Raw genomic sequence first — 20009 nt, forward strand, 5'->3', positions numbered from 1 at the left:
CCATGCCCCCCGTGTGATATATAGGCATTTGGACAAACCAGAGTTAAGGCCATTGCTCTGCCTCAATTAATTGCTATAGAAGTGGGAAGATATTTATGACTTCTGAAATTGAATCCTGAGCAGACAAAAGCAGACATGCCGCTCTAACCCATGGTTTTCCTGTTGCACATCTGAAAGCTCAAACCATTGAAGCTCTTCTCACGATCGGTAAGAGGAGCTTCCGACAGGTCTGCGGGGAGAGCAGGCTTAGCCGCTCTTAGAGCAAGCAGCTGGCTTCTAGCATTGGCGGTTTCTTACCACCTCAGTTGACTGGCAGGCTCTCTCACACATGTGAGAGAGAGCCCCACAGGCAGCCAGCATGGCAAGAGAATGCTGCCAATGCTGCATTCAGTGCTGAGAGGGCTGAACATGAACATGAACTGCCAATGCTGAATGCCTGCTGCCTGCTACAGCAAGGATGTTGCCACACTTCATCCAGTTATAGAGCTGCCTCTAGGAGCGTGCACTCCTCGGGTACCAGACCTGTGGTTATGTGAAGCCACCCATTATTTCTGTATACAGTCTTTCTGTTCATTTTGTTGCAGCAGACTAATATCCACTTTCCCTCTATGCATTTCAGGAAGGACATTCATTACCTACAATTTTGAACTCCCCAGCTTTGATTCAAAAAAGTTTCTTCCATTAAGAAGTCTAATATGTAGCGCTGCTTCATTTCACCTTCAGTGCCTTCAGTATTCCCCTAACAACTGATGTACACCTCTTAAAACTAAATTCTTGCTTCTTCGCAGGTCTGTGATTAGATGCCAATGGAGCCAATGGCACAGGGGCTTGAATTAAAAGCCACTGGACTCTCATGGCCCACAGACCAGTCACGAAGTCAATATCCCTGGTTATGCTTCATTCATTTTACTCCTTTTTCCTGAAATAGGAAAGAGGCCTCTGGCTTTCAGGTTTCTAGTTTGAAATCAATAGTTGGTGTTTTTTGTTTTTTGTTTTATTCTTCAGGCTTCAGAACATTTAAGTGCTGCTTTTCAAGTGCCAACAGATTATGCGGTTGATGTAAAAGGTGTGGGGGGGCGGGGAGAAGCACCCTACATATAAAAATAAAAATTATAGTGAAAAATCACAGGTACCCAGTCAATAACTTTATTCATTCCAAAGCTAATAGCAGTTTGATTAATTATACTATCATATGATTCAGTTTTGTTCCTTGGAATATAAGTGGCAAATCCAAAAGATATTTATTTATACAGGTTATGTCGAAAAAACATCTTCTGGAGGAGAAAATGTAAAATGGGTATTGTTAATTGTCTATAAAAATGGCATCAAAACATCTTAATCATGGCTCTGTCTTCAAAGACCCATATTTCTTATTGCTGTTAATGTTAAAGCAAAATTACTTTCTATAGCAAAATCTGGTTTGTCTGAAAACCAATTGCAGTTGAAATGCATAGAGCTCCTAACCAAAAAATAAAACGAGAGACCCCATGCTCAGACACCTCATTATATCTGTGATAGCTGATGAATGTAAAAGGAAGTAACAGCCTCTCTGAATGTCACTGCAGTGCCTAAGTTTACATCCAGTACAAACTTAGAAACATGCCGCCTCATCAAATCCCTTCTCTGTTTTGGAAGAGAGAGAAAGGGGACCCCAAAGCCCTTGTTGGTTTTGAAAAATGGGAGGACTGATTGGTTTGCTTTAGTGTCAGGACCTTTCTGGATTCTGATGTGGAGGAAATCCTCTCAGGGTAGGAATATCACAGTCCATCTGAGACCCTCCAGCCCCCACAAAAGCCCTAGATCTATCAGACCCTGAGCAGCTAGGGCTTGCCATGTCCTCTTTATTCAGTCCCTCAGAGGAGTGCTGGAGCCTTGGGGACCCCAGTTTGCTCCAAAAGATGAGGAGGCCAGTTCAGGCACCTTCTTTGGAATGGAACCAGCCTGAAATGTGGGAAGGACTACTATACAACCCCCTCATCTGGAGCTAGCCCTTGTGGGGTCCACAGCTTCTCCTTGACTGTTTTGCTTGATCCAGGCATGAACAGCTAGCTTCTTTGAGTTTTGCTACCATGCTTGCTCAGGATCTTTCTGTTACCAGGGTCTGACAGTATGCTTTTTGCTTAAGCTTGGGGAATTAGCTCTGATCAGTTGGAAGCATGAAATAACAGCAATAATATTGGACCATTGATCATGGCAAAGGGAGAGCAACATTCGGATACTCCTACTATTATTTCTATTACTACTATTATTTGTGAGATAGTGTTGTGGTGAGAATTTGACAGCCCCAGCTCGCTTTCTCTCTCTCTCTCTCTCTCTCTCTCTCTCTCTCTCTCTCTCTCTCTCTCTCTGATATTTCTTGATGATTGCTGTGATGAACTCCATGTCTGGCCTTGAGTCTAACTTGTGCTTCACTCACTGCTCTTGACTTCTCTGCAATCTGCATTGCAAGGTGTACTCTGCTCAGTCAAAATATAGCTGAAGTTGGCTGTGCTTTCTGAGAAGGGTGCTGCTGTGGCAACTGTTGCAATGAAGGAATGTAAGGAGTCATAGCAGTGTGGGAGAGAGCAACCAGTGCCAATGATGTAACTGCAGTGCAGGCACTGTGGCTGGCAGTGGATTCTGGGTCAGTGATTCTTTTTTTAGCCATCTGGAGTGTGTTTGAAATATGTCTTCTGTTTTGGGAGGGACCAATTCACTTTTACTGTGTGCTTCTGCAGTGTTTTTCAATGCAGGTTTGCAAAATGCATTGTACCTTGTGAGTGCCGCTTGTTCCGGCCTCATGGAACAATGGCTTGGGTCCAGGCTACCTTAGAGAGCACATTCTTCTGTATGATCCCCATCACACGTTGAGGTCATCTGGAGAGGTCTGTCTCCAGTTATGTCTGGTGGTGACTTGGAACCAGGCGTTCTCTGTAGCTGCTCCTAGCCTATGGAATGAACTCCCAGCAGATATGCGCAGTTTAGGCTTGCTGTTGGCCTTTAAGAGAGCCCTAAAAACGTACTTGTTTGGCCTGGCCTTCCAAGATTTTAAAATTGTTTTTAAGTATTGGTTAAATGGTTTTAATTGGTTTAAATAGTTTTCTTTTGAATTGTTTTCAAATTGTTTTTATATTGTTTTAAGCAGTGTATTTTAAATTGTGTTTGTTTTTATGTCTTTTTAAATTTCTTGTACACTGCCCAGAGCCTTTGAATGGGGCAGTCTATAAATATAATAAATAAATAAATAAATAAATAAATAAATAAATGGGAAACTCAAAACACCCCATTGTTCCCCATGGGTATCTCCTATGGGGACACCAAAGAAGAAATTGCCAAAAATCCTATGGGGGTTTGGGGGAAAGATTACAAACTTTCTAAAAATCACCCACTTGTAAAAATTACAGACAACTACTGACACTCAAGAAGAGAGAGGCCATGAGGACCACTTGGTCATGTCTCATCCAGGCAGCCAAAGCAAACAACTTGTCTACCTTCTGGCGCATCATGGCCAACTCTTCTTACAGTGGCTTGGCCCAGATAGACTCTCACATCCCTCCAATAGAATTGCACTTTCAGAACCTATATGAAAACACTACTGCGGATCTGGGGGCCCCACTACCAGATATAAAAGACCTGCCTAGCTGGCTGCCAGTTGCTGCAGCGGAGATTGAGTCTCTTGTCTCTTGATCTAAAGTGGTGAAGGCCCCTGGGGAAGACCTCATCTCTATGGATCTTATAAAAAGTAATCTGAAGTGGTAGGCCCCAATTCTGGCTTCAATATTTACCTGCATTGACTCTCATAGCCACATTCCCAAGAACTGGGAGTTGGTGACCATTATCCCCATATTTTAAAAGGGAAGAAGGGATCACCCTGCCAACTATAGGCTCATCAGCTTGCTCAACACCATTAGCAAGATATATGCCAGACACCTACATTGGAAACTCAAGGACTGGTTAGAACAAGAAAATCTGCTGGCAGATGAGCAAGCAGGTTTTAGGCAAGGCAGATCTACAATTGATCAATACCTGGTGCTCCAACATCTCATTGAAAAGTTTTCCTCCAACAATTCTGCCTCCCTTTAAACTGCCTTCATAGATCTCAAAGCCGTTTTTGACTCTATATCCTGAGTTAAGCTATGGAAGGAGCTGCAATCTTCTAGGGATGTGCACAGACCGCGGAGGCATGGTCCAACATGGGGAGGTGTTGCTTTAAGAGCAGGGGGGCTGTACTTACCCCTTCTGCCGCTTTCCCCCCTCCGGTGCTCCAGTTTTAAGCAAAATCTTCGGTGCGACAGCATTCCTCCCTGCCGCCCCTGTCCCCTTGTTGCTTGCTAAAAACGGAAGTAACTTCCCCGCATGCACCCGCCACCGCGTGCACTCCGCCGACGTGCGTGCACGCCACACATGACACAGTGACCTGCATGACGTGCGTAACGTACGTGCACATGGCGGCAGGCGCATGCGCGGAAGTTACTTCTGCTTTTAGCAGGCAACAAGGGGGCAGGGGCAGCAGGGAGGAACACTGCCACCCCAAAGATTTTGCTTAAACTGGAGCACCAGAGGGGGGAAAGCGGCGGGAGAGGTAAGTACAACCCCCCCTTGAAGCAAAATCTCCCTGGCATCAGACTGTCAGACCGCCGGACCAGCGAACCGGTTCGCAGACCTCTAACATGGCCTGCAAACCGGTATGTGCACATCACTAGAATCTTCCTCAATTGATCGACATCTGCTCGATCAATTTGCACCCTTCACACAGACACGCCACTCAGGGTGAGGTATAGCCCCCAAGGACACCCTATGAACTGTATTCCAACCCCAAAGGGAGTCAAACAGGGATGTATGCTGGCCCCACTTCTTTTCAACCTTTATATCAATGCCATGGTGAGCCATCTTAGCAACCCAAACTTCTATCCCCCCAAGCTAGCCAAAAGAAGCACTTCCACCTTACTATACACCGACAATGCGGCAATCTTCTCTAGGACCCCTATAAGCCTCAGAAAGGCATTGGCGACACTAGCGTAGTTCTGCAAGAGTGAACAACTTGTAATTAATTACAAAAAACCTACGGTCATGTCCTTCATCAGAAAAGCCAAGATCCACCACTGGAATGTTGATGGCCACAGAATTGAGTAGGTCCCTTCCTTCACATATCTGGGAGTGGTTCTTCATGCCCCTGGTACAAGAAAGGCCCATTGTGATCATTTCATCCTCACTAGACAGAAAAGCTCCACTGCCATTCTGAAGTTCTTACAGACTGGAGGTGACCACTACATACCAGCAGAGCTTAAACTATATGAGTCGCTGGCTCAACTACTCTATGGTGCCCACCTAGGACCCGCTTCCAATCTTGCCTCACTAGAACGTGTCTAATCTAACTTCCCAAGAGTGGCCCTACAAGTGCCTTGCTGTGTCTCCAGTGCTACTCTATGCCTGGAATCTGGTATGATAAAAGTTGAGGCCAGAGTGTGGATGACCGTTCTCAACCACTGGCTCAAACTACTCTCAGCCCTCAGGGCCTGGCCCCTCTGACCCTACAGGACAATTTCCAATCCTCCTGGAAACAGGCAGTCTAGAATAAAGTGGCACTACTGGGCATCTCCCTGCCTCTCCTACTTGCTATGGGCTGTGACAAGGCAAAAACAGCCATCAGAGGATTTTGGACACTGAGCACCAGGCTGACCTCAGTGGGGCACCAGGCTTCCTGTCCTCAGAAAGCTTTAGATTCACCATCTTCCCTGCTGCCTACTCGACACAGCTGGAAATCCCAAGCCACCAAAGGGCTTTCTCTCTTGCCCGTTGTCATGCCCTGCCCTCTGCAGTACTGGAAGGCAAATACAGAAAGCTACCAATCATGGAAAGACTTTGCCCCTGTGACCCTGTGGAGGTAGAAACCACAGAGCATGTACTCCTCTCTTGCCCCTTTTATATGGACAATCATGACAAGCTTATACTTCCACTGCTTCTCAAGTACCCTGGCCACCCTAGTCAACTTTACACCAGGATGCTGTTTTTGGATGAAGATCGGGTCTTCATGTATAACACTGCCAAGTTCTGTGCCCACCGGGCCCTGACTGCCAGTCCATAACCATGTATTAGTCTCTTACTGATTTTAGCCACTGTCTATTTTACTTGCCTGCTTCACTCTTAGCTAGTCATCCTGTCCTACATATTATAGTCACCCCTTCCTATAGTTTAAATATTTTACATTTTATCCTCTCATAGACAGATTCATACAACTTTGAATATAACGGTCGTGATCTTGTACTCATAATTTTGCCTCTGTTCTCTCCCTATTTTAATATATCTTATTGTATTTAAGCTGAGATGTGGTAGTAACTTTACAGTCCTTCTCACAACAGAGTAGTAACTATAATAGTAACTATAATTACTATATGAAGTAATTATAAAGTAACTATAATTCCCCTACACATACACTAGCACTGGTACAGCATTGGTCTGAAACTGTTCAGAAGCACTGGTGATACACCATTGCTTCTCCTGTTGTGCTGGTAATCAGGAGATAGGCCACTGAAATCTGCTGCCAAGTATGCTTATCTTCGCACCATAAAATAATTGTCAATTAATTATGTTGACATAGCTGCAGAATAGAGGCTTTGCTCATCTTTATTCTCTGCTCCCCACTGAGCCTGATGTCACTGCACCTGACTTGGCAACTTAGAAGACTTGTTTATAAAGAGAACCCGTGCTTCAAACATACATTCCAGCAGACCTTTTTAATAATGCTTTCTTGAAGTCAACCTAGCTTAACATTAGTTAAAAGGGTAATTATTCTGTGTGTGTGTGTGTGTGTGTGTGTGTGTGTGTGTGTTTTTGTGAAGTAAATATAAATAAAATAGGCTTTCCAAAGGAATCTTCAAGCACTCATTTGCATTGGCACCGCACAGAGACATCCCATTGTACTTATCTATTGCCGTGTAGAGCACACTAACACAGATAACTTTTTTTCATAGAGTGATGATTCACCCAGCTCTAATGATTAATCCATTATGCTGTCTATGCATGATTTCCTTTTATATTCCAGTTAGCCCTACAATGCAAGAACTTTAGAAGAAGTCATTAAAGGGTCGTTTGTATGCATTACAATATATATGGGGAATGACACTGTTTGTTGCACAATGTTGTTAATGCCAGAGAAAATGAATTGGTATAAACCATGATGTTTTATTTCCTGAGTCTGCAAATCTGTCTGGAAAAGTTCTTCTACTCCCCCCCCCCCCAAACCCTTTCAGAAGAAAACTAATAATGAGCTTCATGTAATTCTGCTCTCTTTTTCTTTGGTAACAAATGCTACCATCAGATACCTGATCATCTACAAGCACTAACCTGCCACTGAGGCTGAACATGATACATTCAGTGGCCCCACATGGGACATGGGGCTGTTAATTCCCAATGCTATTCCTCTACCTTTGCCATTCCTTCCCCTGTTGTTGTTTCAGACTCAAATAGCTCCATATACTCAATGATACACTATGTCCTGAAAAGCATAACTAGATCCAAACTTTCCATTGCCTTCCATCATGTGTTGTTACTCCCATCAAAAAGAACCAAGAGTGAAATCAATCTTTGCTGTAAATAAACAACCAATTGCACCAGTCTCTACTATAAATATATATGGCCAACTGAACTGTGGGAACTCTGGCTGTAAAAGAGCAGGAGAACTGAACTGTAAATCATCGGAAATGGTTATACAATATATGCAACAGGAAAGATACTACTTAACAAAAAGTATATATGTAGTATTTTTCATCCTAAAATAATCCAGAAGAGCTTTAATACTTGGAAAAGAGCAGCAGTTTGAAGGATGAGACCAAAATAAATAATTTCAAGTCTGTAGATGGTCCAGTATAAGGAATGCATTAGGAACCCATGATTTTCCAAAAGTTATGTAGAGGATAATAGATAATCTTATGACACAACACGGCTGTATGAGTGATTATACTTTGAATGGTACATTCACAACCAACTAATAAATACGTAATTTTCTGTTTAGTAGAAAAGCATTCTAGAAAGTCCAAGGTGAGGTGGTCAAAGAATATGAACCCAAAAAATGGCTTTTTAATAGCTTCATAATGAGTGCTGTGATTCCCTCCCCCCATAATATCAAGACAAACCCGTTCTTTTTTATTTAATACTCTTTTAATCAGTAGGGCAAGGTCTGCACACTTCTCTTTCTTGGTGTTAAACTGCAAACATGAGTCTGTTGATGAACAAATGGTTCTGCCTCATACAGCGTTAGCCCACTGATTTATTTAGCACCACCACAACCCACCCCCCATATTTTCTGCTCTGAATGTCAATGGCTCTTTAAGGTCTCAGACAGGTCTTTCACAGCCTACCTGAGATTTAGCTGGGGATTCTGGGGACTGAACCTGAGACCCCTGTTGCCAAAGCATTTCCCCACCTTGGAATTAAGTGTTCATCTTAGCCCAGCAAACTGCCACATGTACACAGCTTTTGCTTTGAGGGTTGGCCTCTACTTTAGGCAAGCCAGACAGTCATGTAGACAGGGGTATAATGCTTTGAACCTGGGGAGACATAGACCCACACCCAGTGCTTTTGCTTAAAAAAAAAATAAAAAAAATCAAGGTCAGTTGCCAGCCCAGCAAGTTAGGGTCCTGGGAGAATGGAGAGGTCCCAAAAGACCAACTGGCCATGCCCTAATGCAGTAAAAACAACTCCTAGCTTCTGATTGATCCTAGAGTCCTGCTGCCTTTGCACTCCTACTGGATAATAGTTATTCAATTACCCTGACTCTCACTAACAAGTTATTAGCATACCTACTCCCCATCTTTTGAGTCCCTTGAATTTCCCCACTCAGGAGATGCCTTGCCTTTTGTTTTCTTTTGTCCCCAAAATCCTATTTGGCCCACACACCTGGAATGTAGGGTAATTCTGGATATTGGGCTGGTGGTGGACACTCTGCACTGTTCTGGAAACTCCCAACTGAGCACCTGCCCTTGTGTTCACCCTTGCTCCTTGAAACTAGCTCTGGTACATGTGATGTACAACCCTCTCTTGGACCCTGCCAATCCAGTACCCAGATGCTTTGGACCCTTGGATTAAGGTGTCTGTCTAGTAGTCTTGGACCCATCAGTGTTGGTCAGAACTCCAGATCTCAACCTCTTTTCCTCATTGTGATTGCAGTAGACTCAGAGAAGTATATAATCCCTTTCCCACTTCTTTTCCCCTTCCCTGCTGCTGCTTCTCCTCCTCCTTCTCCATGCTACCTTCTTACTCTTATTTTTCTATAAGCATATTGACGATGACACCCCCACTTCCCCTTCCTTTATCTCCCAACAGTCTTCTATCTCATAATATTCACAAATACTCAATACTCAGTTATTGTATTGTGCAAATTTATTTCTCTTGAAAAGTTATTGCCTCTCGGTTCTGTTGGGGCCTCTTGGGTACTCTAAGGTGATACTTCACTGTCCAGTTCTGTAGTTATTCATGTTTGTTGATGCTATTCTAGGCCCACTCAACAGTCAGACACCTGATTGCTTCTTCTGATCAAAGCTGGCTGTTGTAGGGACAAACCCTTTCCCTAGAACTCAAGTAATTCCCTCACCTTCAAATTATAAGTTCCACAGGACTGAGTTGGTGTTCCAGCCAAAATGTGCACATGTAGTGTATTCAGACAAAGATCCGAGCAAATGTGCGTGCTAACATCTCATGCATGGAAAAAATTGCTCTGCTGTTAAGCTATGGGCCTTCAACTCAAAGAAGTACAGTGCTCTTTTGGTTACCTGCATGGGCTTATCCAAGATTGTAACACAGAACATTCAGCACTCAAAGCAGGAATCATACCATAGGGTAACAAGTTGGTGGCAACTCACCACTGTACTCCATTATGAATTGGTATATTGAAATAAATGGGGGGAGGGGGCCATTGGAATTACGTTGCCACTGAAAATAATAGTTTTCCACAAGACTGAAGTCATATGCGGGGTTATTTAGGAAATCAAAGTCCTATTCAATCCCATACATACATTTCAGGCAGACTGTGTTGATTCATTTTTAATTAGGATTCATAGGTAATACAGTAAATTGTACCTAAACTTGCAGGTAAATTTTACTAAATTAGGGACTCATTAACATTTTCATCAAGTAAGGTCATTTGTTGCTAAATTAATGCTTTCCTCCTTTAATCATCCTCTCTCTTCTCCCAAACTTCTTTTTAATTACTGCATATGCACTAAATATATAAACTTTATAAACACTGGAGTCAATTTCAAAAGCAGTTGTCTTATACACTGCCAAAGCCAGTGGCTTTACTGGCCATTTCTGCATTTTTTACACTGATAAACCAAATGTAAAACCTACTGCAGCTTGGATGAAAATTCCATGGAAAACATTGCTTTTGACTAAATGCAGTGAAGAGAACGATCTCAAAACAGTGCTGCAGCAGTTGGTTACCTCCAGGCTTGACTATTGCAATGTGCTCTACATCGGGTTGCCTTTGCATGTAGTTTGGAAACTTCAGTAAGTTCAAAATGCGGCAGCCAGATTGGTCTCTCCGGTAACTTGGAGAGACCATATTATTCCTGTACCAGTAGTAGCCAGTGCAGGAACTACCAGTGGTGGTGGGGAGCAGCGGTGGTGAGAAGCACCTTTACGCATAAATTAGTAGGTGCTTACGTCTGCTCTGGCAGAAGCTGCAAGCTACCCAGAGCAGCACTGTGCTGCCCATAACTCCCTGCAGTGGGGAATCGGCTCCACCACTCAACGGACTTCCATGGAGCTGATCCCCTGCTGGCAGCCAGGTGGGTGGTGGAACCAATCCCCCACCTCTGGGAGTGCTGGGTGGTGTGCTGCTGCTCTGGGAAGCTTGTAGCTGTGTCCAGAGTGGAGGTAAGCACTTACTTGATTGATTGAGTGAGTGAGTGAGTGCCATCAAGTCGGTGTCGACTCTTAACGACCACATACAGGTGAAACGCGGAAAGTTAGAATATCGTGCAAAAGTCCATTAATTTCAGTAATGCAAATTAAAAGGTGAAACTGATATATGAGACAGACGCATTACATGCAAAGCGAGATAAGTCAAGCCTTAATTTGTTAGAATTGTGATGATCATGGTGTACAGCTCATGAAAACCCCAAATCCACAATCTCAGAAAATTAGAATATTACATGGAACCAAGAAGACAAGGATTGTAGAACAGAACAATATCGGACCTCCGAAAAGTATACAGTGTACTGTGCTTGAATGGCCAGCAAACTCGCCTGACCTGACCCCATAGAGAATCTATGGGGCATTGCCAAGAGAAGGATGAGAGACATGAGACCAAACAATGCAGAAGAGCTGAAGGCCGCTAATGAAGCATCCTGGTCTTCCATAACACCTCATCAGTGCCACAGGCTGATAGCATCCATGCCACGCCGCATTGAGGCAGTAATTGCTGCAAAAGGGGCCCAAACCAAGTACTGAATACATATGCATGCTTATACTTTTCAGAGGTCCGATATTGTTCTATTCTACAATCCTTGTCTTCTTGGTTCCATGTAATATTCTAATTTTCTGGGATTGTGGATTTGGGGTTTTCATGAGCTGTACGCCATGATCATCACAATTATAACAAATTAAGGCTTGACTTATCTCGCTTTGCATGTAATGCTTCTGTCTCATATATCAGTTTCACCTTTTAATTTGCATTACTGAAATTAATGGGCTTTTGCACGATATTCTAATTTTCCGAGTTTCACCTGTAGATAGATTCTCTCCAGGATGATCAGTTGAAGAACTTGACCATTAAAGTCTCTCAGTGGTGCATTCATTGCTGTTGTAATTGAGTCCATCCCCCTTGCTGCAGATCATCCTCTTCTCTTTCCTTCCACTTTTCCCAGCATTATGGCTTTCTCAAGGGAGCTGGATCTTCACATAATGCCCGAAGTATGATAGGCCAAAGGTGTGTCCGTAGTATGATAGCACCTACTAATTTATGCTTAAAGGTGTCTCTTTCTACCTCCCCCTGCCCCAGTGCTTGCGGCACCCACACTGGCCGCCACTGGCTTGTACTTAAACAGCTGCACTGGCTGCCGATACATTTCTGGGCAAAATGCAAATAATGTTGATTAAATAAATTTGCATTTTGCAAATAACCCTGAATGGCTTAGATCTGGGTTAACTTAGAGAATGCCTTTTTCTGCATGATCCGCACCACATGTTGAGGTCATCGGGAGAGGTCCATCTCCAGCTGCCACCGGTATGTCTGGTGGCGACTCTGGACCAGGCTTTCTCTGTGGCTGCTCCTGGGTTGTGGAATATCCTCCTCACAGAAATTCATGGTTTAGAAACATTGCTGGCCTTTAAGACAGCCCTTAAAACCTATTTCTTAGTCTGGCCTTCCAAGGTTTTTAAAATTGTTTGAATTGTTTTGATTTTATGGTTTTAAGTTTGATTTTTCAATGATTATGTTTTGTTTTTGCAAACCGCCCAGAGCTGTTGGATGGGGCGGTATAGAAGGTAAGCACCACCACCGTAGTCTTCCCATCCATGCACTGTCTTGATATATACTTGCTGCTGCCCAAAAAACATACAGAGAAGAAAAGGAGAGGGAGCTCATAATGACCCAGGCACATCTAATTCTAATGGTGCAAAAGCATAAGTGCCCAGGCCAGTCAGTCATTACTTTATTGTTAAAACAACGAATCATAACAAAGAAGATAAAAAACAAATAATAATATTTTTTTTAATGGAAAAGATACATAGCCCAGTAGTCATATTTACTTACTTACATTTTTATACTGCCTATCTGCCTTGACAAAGGTACCCAAAGCAGTTTACAACATTAAAAGAAGCAAATAACAGATTAATAAAACATTGTCTCAGGCTGTTGGTCTTTTTGGGAGCTGAGGACAAGAACTCCCTGGCCTGGGTGCATCCTTTCATGCCTTCCTCAGATATATGGCAGATATATCATATATCAGTTATCATATATCACAGGAGGATTATCCCAATAAACCACAGTTATAATTTAGAACAATGCCCCCAACTAGTACGTTTTTTCCTCAGTTTCACAGATAAAAAGGCAAAGATGGCAACCTGGTGGGTAACATATGGGAATACATCAGCCAAGGGAAATGTCAGGCATTCCCTAATGGAACCCCGAAAGTTATTGATAATGTGTCTTAGATGCGTTTCTCTAATTGACTCATATCAGGGACAGTGAAATACATAGTGAATAATGTGTTCCACCTGTCCAGGCCCACAAAGGCAGAGTTCTTACTCCACAGGGATTTATGGAAATCTTCCGTGAAGATAGACTAATGGCATAAGTTATAGGAACATAGGAAGCTGCCATATAATGAGTCAGACCATTGGTCTATCTAGCTCAGTATTGTCTTCACAGACTGGCAGCGGCTTCGCCAAGGTTGCAGGCAGGAAACTCCCTCAGCCCTATCTTGGAGAAGCCAGGGAAGGAACTTGAAACCTTCTGCTCTTCCCAGAGCGGCTCCATCCCCTGAGGGGAATATCTTGCAGTGCTCACATGTGGTCTCCCATCCAAATGCAACCAGGGCAGACCCTGCTTAGCTAATGCTCTCCTCTCCCACAGAGTTTAGAAATGCAGGGCAGTAAAAGCCTTCCTCAGCGAAGGAGAATGGCAGTTGATGAGTCTCGACACACAATCCATGAGTAGAGCCTTACTGGGTTCTGCGGGGAGAGTGGGCTTATCCCCAAACTAGCCCTGTGTGGGCAGATCGGCTGACCACACGGCTACCGGCTCCATCACGGAGCTGGTAGGGAAGTCCCAACATGCCCCGCACGAGTGCATGGGGCATGCTGGGGAGACCCCCATGCTGGGAAGCTTGTTGTAGCCTCCCAGTCAGGGTTCTTCTTGTGAGTTGCTGTGGCACGGAGCTGCACTGTGGCGACTCACAATCAGACTATTTATTTAATACATTTATATACCGCCCCAAACCATAGTCTTGGAGTTAAATAGAGTTAGCGGAGTGCTCGCTCTACTAACCTCATTTAAAGGAGGGGGTACTTTGTGCAGTTTGCTGCCAGGACCCGCGCTGCTCCTGTTGCAGCATACGAACACAGGCAAGCAGGCTAGGCTCCCTTAGCCCACTTTCCTTCAGTCATGAGAAAAGCCCCAATTAGATAATGTGATGAAATTTTGTGTTTTTTGTAATGTTGTAACCAGGAAGAGAAGACAGAAAGTTGTGTCATGGCGACATCCCTGTTGGCATCTCATGCAAACATCCAATCTCTAATCTCATCTCTACTCTAAAGCCATAACTCTGCAGATGGAGGCAAGTGAAACAACAATGCAGAGTGCAGACCATAGGTTCTTTTCCAACCAGTAATTATGGCCATGTTTAACTAAAGGCTGATCCAAAACGCTGTCTAATTTCTTGAAGTAACTGATCCAGGCAAGGTGTATGCTAACCAATAAAGAGGGGGAGTCATACCTCCATTCTTAGGTAGGCTGCAGGGGTACCCCAGGGGAGGCACAATATTTTCCTTAGAAAGGAATTTTGAATTGTTTCCAGCTGGGAGATGATTTGTGCTTCCTACCCCCAAACCTCAACCCCATAAAGCATCTGGGGAATTACCTTTCCCAGAAAAATCTTTAGAGCTGGGGCAATAAGCTGGCCACCTTTTGAAAAGAAAAATTTCAAAATAGCCCCAATGGAATGACATGCTGCTATCAAGATGGCTTCTAAATGGCTCTTCCAAGTGAGTGTTTTATTAAAATGAATACCCAAATATTTTAAGGAAGAACTTTGCTCAATTTGATGTGAATTGATTGACCATCTTTGCCTGGTTTTACTGTTACCGAAAGCTACCACCTTAGTTTTATCATAATTAATTTTGAACTTTTCGATCTCACAGTAAGTAGCTAAACTAGAGAGCATCCTACAAAGCCCCACTTGGGCATAGGAAATAAGGGCCATATTGTCCACAAACATCAAAATTGAGATTTTACGTCTGCCAGGCGATGGAGAAAAAAATTCTTGACGATTCCATAGCTGGTACAATGTAGTTAACATAAAAATTAATTAGAAAAGGGGCTAAAAGATAACCTTGTTTGACCCCAAGCTCTAATGTTATTTGTTCAGACAAACACCCCTGATTGCCCATCTGACTCCTAGCTTTAGTTTCTGTATGCAGCTCAATCAACAATCTAAGGAGGCGCTTATCAATATCTGACCACTGAAGTTTATCCCACAGCCTGAATCTATTGATTGAGTCAAAGGCTGAAGAGGTCAATTAAAGCAACATACACATGTCTACTGTGCCTGGTTGTATATTTATGTATTAATGTTTTAAAAATGGCACAATGGTTGATGGTGTTAGGACCCCTTCTAAATCAAGCCTACTCTGGGTGGAATAATTCAATCAAAGCTGCCCAATCCTCCCATTTGTTCAAAAGTTGTTGTCTGTACAATTTAGAGGAACTATCTAGCAGGCTAATAGGGTGGTAGTTCTGAGGTTCCTGTCTATTTCCCTTCTTGTAAATTTGAAAGATAATACTTTGTTTCCAATTTTGTGGGATGATAAAAGTCCTATCAATTTCTGTGAAAAGGTGAGCCAAAATGCGGGAATAAGTGCCCAGGCGGGCAAGGAGGCAAATGAAGAGTTTTATGGATGTGAGCTGGATGTCAGATCCATTGGGCCAAATTGTGGGGGGCAAGTGGCCATCAAACTCTTCATTCGCCTCTTCAAAACTGAATTGAATGAATTGTATTTATGAATAATAAGCATCCCAACAAGCTTCAGTTCTACTTTGAAAATCAGGTTTTTTATAATCAACCATTTCCCACCTGGAGTGTTTCCCATTATGAAACGGAAACAGCACCAAAACACTGTTAATTTCCAGAAATCACTGACTTGGTTTTGTAGTTCCAATGAGTGATTCTGTGACAGACAGAGTTAGCATTTCATTTCTACAGGGACTTTCAAAGCAATTTAATACAAAAACAAACTTTGCTGAAGACACTGATGTCTCTTTAAACGAGATCCATTTCAAGGGTACCTCAAAATGACCATGCCTTGATAAGCAAGCCTCAAGTTTCTAGAGACCTAGGCTTCAGGCCCTGAAGTTTATAAAGATCCTACTCATGAAACCTTTTCCTGCAAAACTGAAACTACTTCCCAAGTTCCTTCACATGGCCTTCTTATTCTAGGGCCTCTGGGCTTGTTTCATAAGAAGGCAGTACACAGTGTTTGTGAGTTGTATATGTAAGGAACATGCCAACAACAAGAGAGAGTCAACACTGCCACAGACTGAAAAGGAGCATTAAGATTATTGAAGAGAGGGACAAGATCCTTTCAATGACTCACAATTTAATAATTTCCCCAAATATTCTTTACCAAACTATAATTTCACCAAAAATGAAGAAAAATAAATCAAGGACATTTGCTTCATTTTCACACTATCAAACCAATGAGCCAGTTGGGTCCATAAACCAAGATAATCCCTAGACTAAGACTAAATGTCTCAGATCAATCTTTACAGGTGAGTGTCAGTATGAGGTGACTGCTGGCTCTTTTAAATTTGCACACTACACATGTTATAAAATTAAAATACAAACATGAAAAATTTAATAATTAAAAATTAGCATTGTATTTTCCATCATTATCTCTCAATTTTTCAGCATGGGACAAATTTGCAAGAACATGCAATGACAGAATACTTACAAATATTATCCTATCATGACATTTTCCTGTTAAAATGTTATAAACCTGCCCTCCGCAAATACTAAAACCTGAGCATTGGTATCAGGTTGCCATTTAAAGTAATGACATATTACAAGCTATCAGTGTTGCTGCAAAATTATTCAGAAACTCAATAACCTCCTTGCATCTCATTTACCTGGTAAGCTATTAATCAGCTTAGTGCTGGACACACAGTCTTAAAGGGGAAAGAGCCACACACACACACACACACACACACACCTTTAAAGGAAAATAATAATAATTAGCAATTGAATTGGACATTTTCCTGTTACAGACCCCCTGTTGTTCAGTAAGTTAGCAATTCTATTTTCCTGAAGAGTGAGAGAAAAATTACAACCAGAAATATATCATAAGTTCTGGTCCTGATTGCCTTGTAATGGATTTCCATTATAATGTTTTGTGAGAAAATTACAGCAGATAGTCTGGAAATGGTTGTGAAGATTAACAAACTGTGAGGCTATTCACACAATGGGAGGAAATTGGGCTAGTGGAGGCTAGCCCGATTTCCTCCCATCATGTGAATCACCGGGCTCGGCTGCAAGCCCGGTGGTTCCTAAGCAGGTAACCCACCAAAGAACCCCTGCCCTTAAACCAGGTTTGCGGAGTGAGCGCTTCGAAAACCCATGGCATGGCTCCACAGCGCAGCAACTCACGAGTAGACCCCCGATCTGGAGGCTCAAAAACAGCCTCCCGGCTCGAGGGTCTCTCCAGCATGCCCTGTGTGCTCGCACAGGGCATGCTGGAGCTTCTGGAGGCTGCACAGCTCTGGCCGACTCTGTGACAGAACTGGCAGTCGTGTGGGCAGCCACTGCAGCTGCCCAGAGAAGATTGCTGCTCGTCCTCAGGGACAGCGGGCTAAGCCCGCTCTCCCTGCAAACCCCCTAGAGGCTCTTCTCACTAATCGTGAGAGGAGCCTCTGTATGAATTTGTTAGCTTTGGTTTGGGAACTGGGTTACCGTCTATTTATAAATAATGAGGCTATTCACGCATGCGTGCAAAACTGGGCTAAGGGAGCTAAGCCTGGTTTTGTACGCATGTGTGAACTGCTGGAATCAGGCCCAATCCTTTCTTGCTATACAGCAGCAAACCCGCCAAATTAGCCTCTCTCTAAAATTTGGTTAAGGGAGCGAGCACTTCTTCAACCTCCTTTTTTTGATCATGTGCCAGCCAAAGCTGCTTGCAGCCATGGCTGGCTCAGTCGGGGGGGGGGGTCGTCCCAATAATGCACCAGGCACTCGTGGGGGGAGCTCCGGGGGCAAGGTGATGTGCAGTGGCACGTCCAGGCACCCTGAACCCCAGGGCTGCTAGGAGCGCAGCCGGTCATGTAAGTGGGCGATTTGCCTGCCCAGGGAAAGGAGGCCAATTGTCTGCGGAGAGGGTAAGTGAAACCTTCTCTCCCCACAGACCACCCTGTAACTCTTCTCAGTGATCATGAGAAGAGCTCCAAAATGTCTTGTTTGATGATTTATGGTGGCTTCACACAAAATCATAACAAATAAGTTGCCACAACATGCTGGTTCCCAGGGAGCATGCTCTCCCAGAATGAGCCACACGTTGCAGCCATTTTGTGACATCTGACCCCACCAATGTTAGGTTCCCCAGCCAGACTTCACTCCAGGAAACTGACATCAGTAACCAATCTATGTTACTGATGTCAGGTTCCCAGAGGAAAATCCAGCTGGAGAACTCAACACTGACAGGTTCAGATGTCATGAAATAGCTACAACTTGCAGCTTATTTTGGGAGTTTGCTCTTGGGAACCAGCAACTGACAGCAACTTACTTGCTGCTGTTACAAGTGAAGCAACTCTTAGTGTACATGTTGTGTTGCCTCATGGGAGACCTCTAGCAAAAGGGCTTAGAGAGCCTGGGTAGTCATTCATTCATTCATACATTCATCACATTTATATACCGCCCAAACTTTCATCTCTGGGCGGATAACATAAAACAATTAAAACACATATAAAAAGTTTAACCAATTCAACAATTTAAAATCAATCACAAAATTAAAACCAACAAATTTAAAAAGGCTGAAATAGCTTGGTTAAAAAGATGGATTTTGGGATGTTTTTTTAAAAATTTCCAGAGATGGGGAGGATCGTATCTTAGTGGGGACTGTATTCCACAATCTTGGGGCAGCAACCGAGAAGGCCCGTCTCTGTGTAGTCATCAGATGAGTTGGCGGTAACTGGAGACGGACCTCCTCAGATGACCTCGATGGGTGGTGGGGCTCATAGTGAAGAAGACGCTCTCTTAAATATCCAGGGCCTCAGTCATTTAGGGCTCTATAAGTTATAACTAGCACTTTGTATTTTGCCCAGAAACCTATTGGCAGCCAGTGTAACTGCATCAGCAAAGGAGTAATATGGTCTCTCCGAGATGACCCAGAGACCAGCCTGGCTGTCGCATTCTGAACCAACTGAAGTTTCCGGACTATGTACAAAGGCAGCCCCACGTAGAGCGCATTACAAAAGTCAAGTCTGGAGGTCACCTGCTAACTGGGCAAAGAGGCACCTTTTACCATGGTGATTCTCTTTATTTAGCAGGGGGAGAGTAACTGGCCCTATCCACCCCCAGCATAGTACTTCCAGTGACTGTTGCTGGTGTGTGTCTTATGTTTCTTTTTAGAATGTGAGCCCTTTGGGGACAGGGCGCCATCTTATTTGTTTGTTATCTCTCTTGTAAACTGCCCTGAGCCATTTTTGGAAGGGCGGTATAGAAATCTAATTAATAATAATAATAATAATAATAATAATAATGTAGCACTGTTTTGAGGTCATTGATCTCAAGATATGGACACAGCTGGCATATCAGCCGAAGCTGATAGAAAGCATCCCTGGCCACCACCTCAACCTGAGAAACCAGGGAGAGGTGTGGATCCAGAAGTACTCCCAGACTGCGTACCTGTTCCTTTTGGGGAAGTGTGACCCCATCTAGAACAGGTAGATCAAAATAGTCTCTGGAGTTCTGACCCTGCACAATAAGTACCTCCGTCTTATCTGGATTCAGCTTCAGTTTATTCTCCCTCATCCAACCCATTACCACTTCCAGGCAGGCATTTAGGGAGGATATGCCAGCTCCTGAAGAAGTTGACATGGAGAAGTAGATCTGGGAGTCATCAGAGTACTGGTAACACCCAGCTCCAAATCCCCTGATGATCTCTCCCAGTGGTTTCATGTAGATGTTAAAGAGCATTGGAGAGAGTATGGAGCCTTGAGGAACACCATACTTAAGCTCAGATTTCAAAGAGCAACAATCTCCAATCAACACCATCTGAAATCTGTCCGAGAGGTAGGAGTGGAACCACTATAAAACAGTGCCTCC

Source organism: Hemicordylus capensis, chromosome 5 (assembly GCF_027244095.1).
Source record: "Hemicordylus capensis ecotype Gifberg chromosome 5, rHemCap1.1.pri, whole genome shotgun sequence".
Taxonomy (NCBI): domain Eukaryota; kingdom Metazoa; phylum Chordata; class Lepidosauria; order Squamata; family Cordylidae; genus Hemicordylus; species Hemicordylus capensis.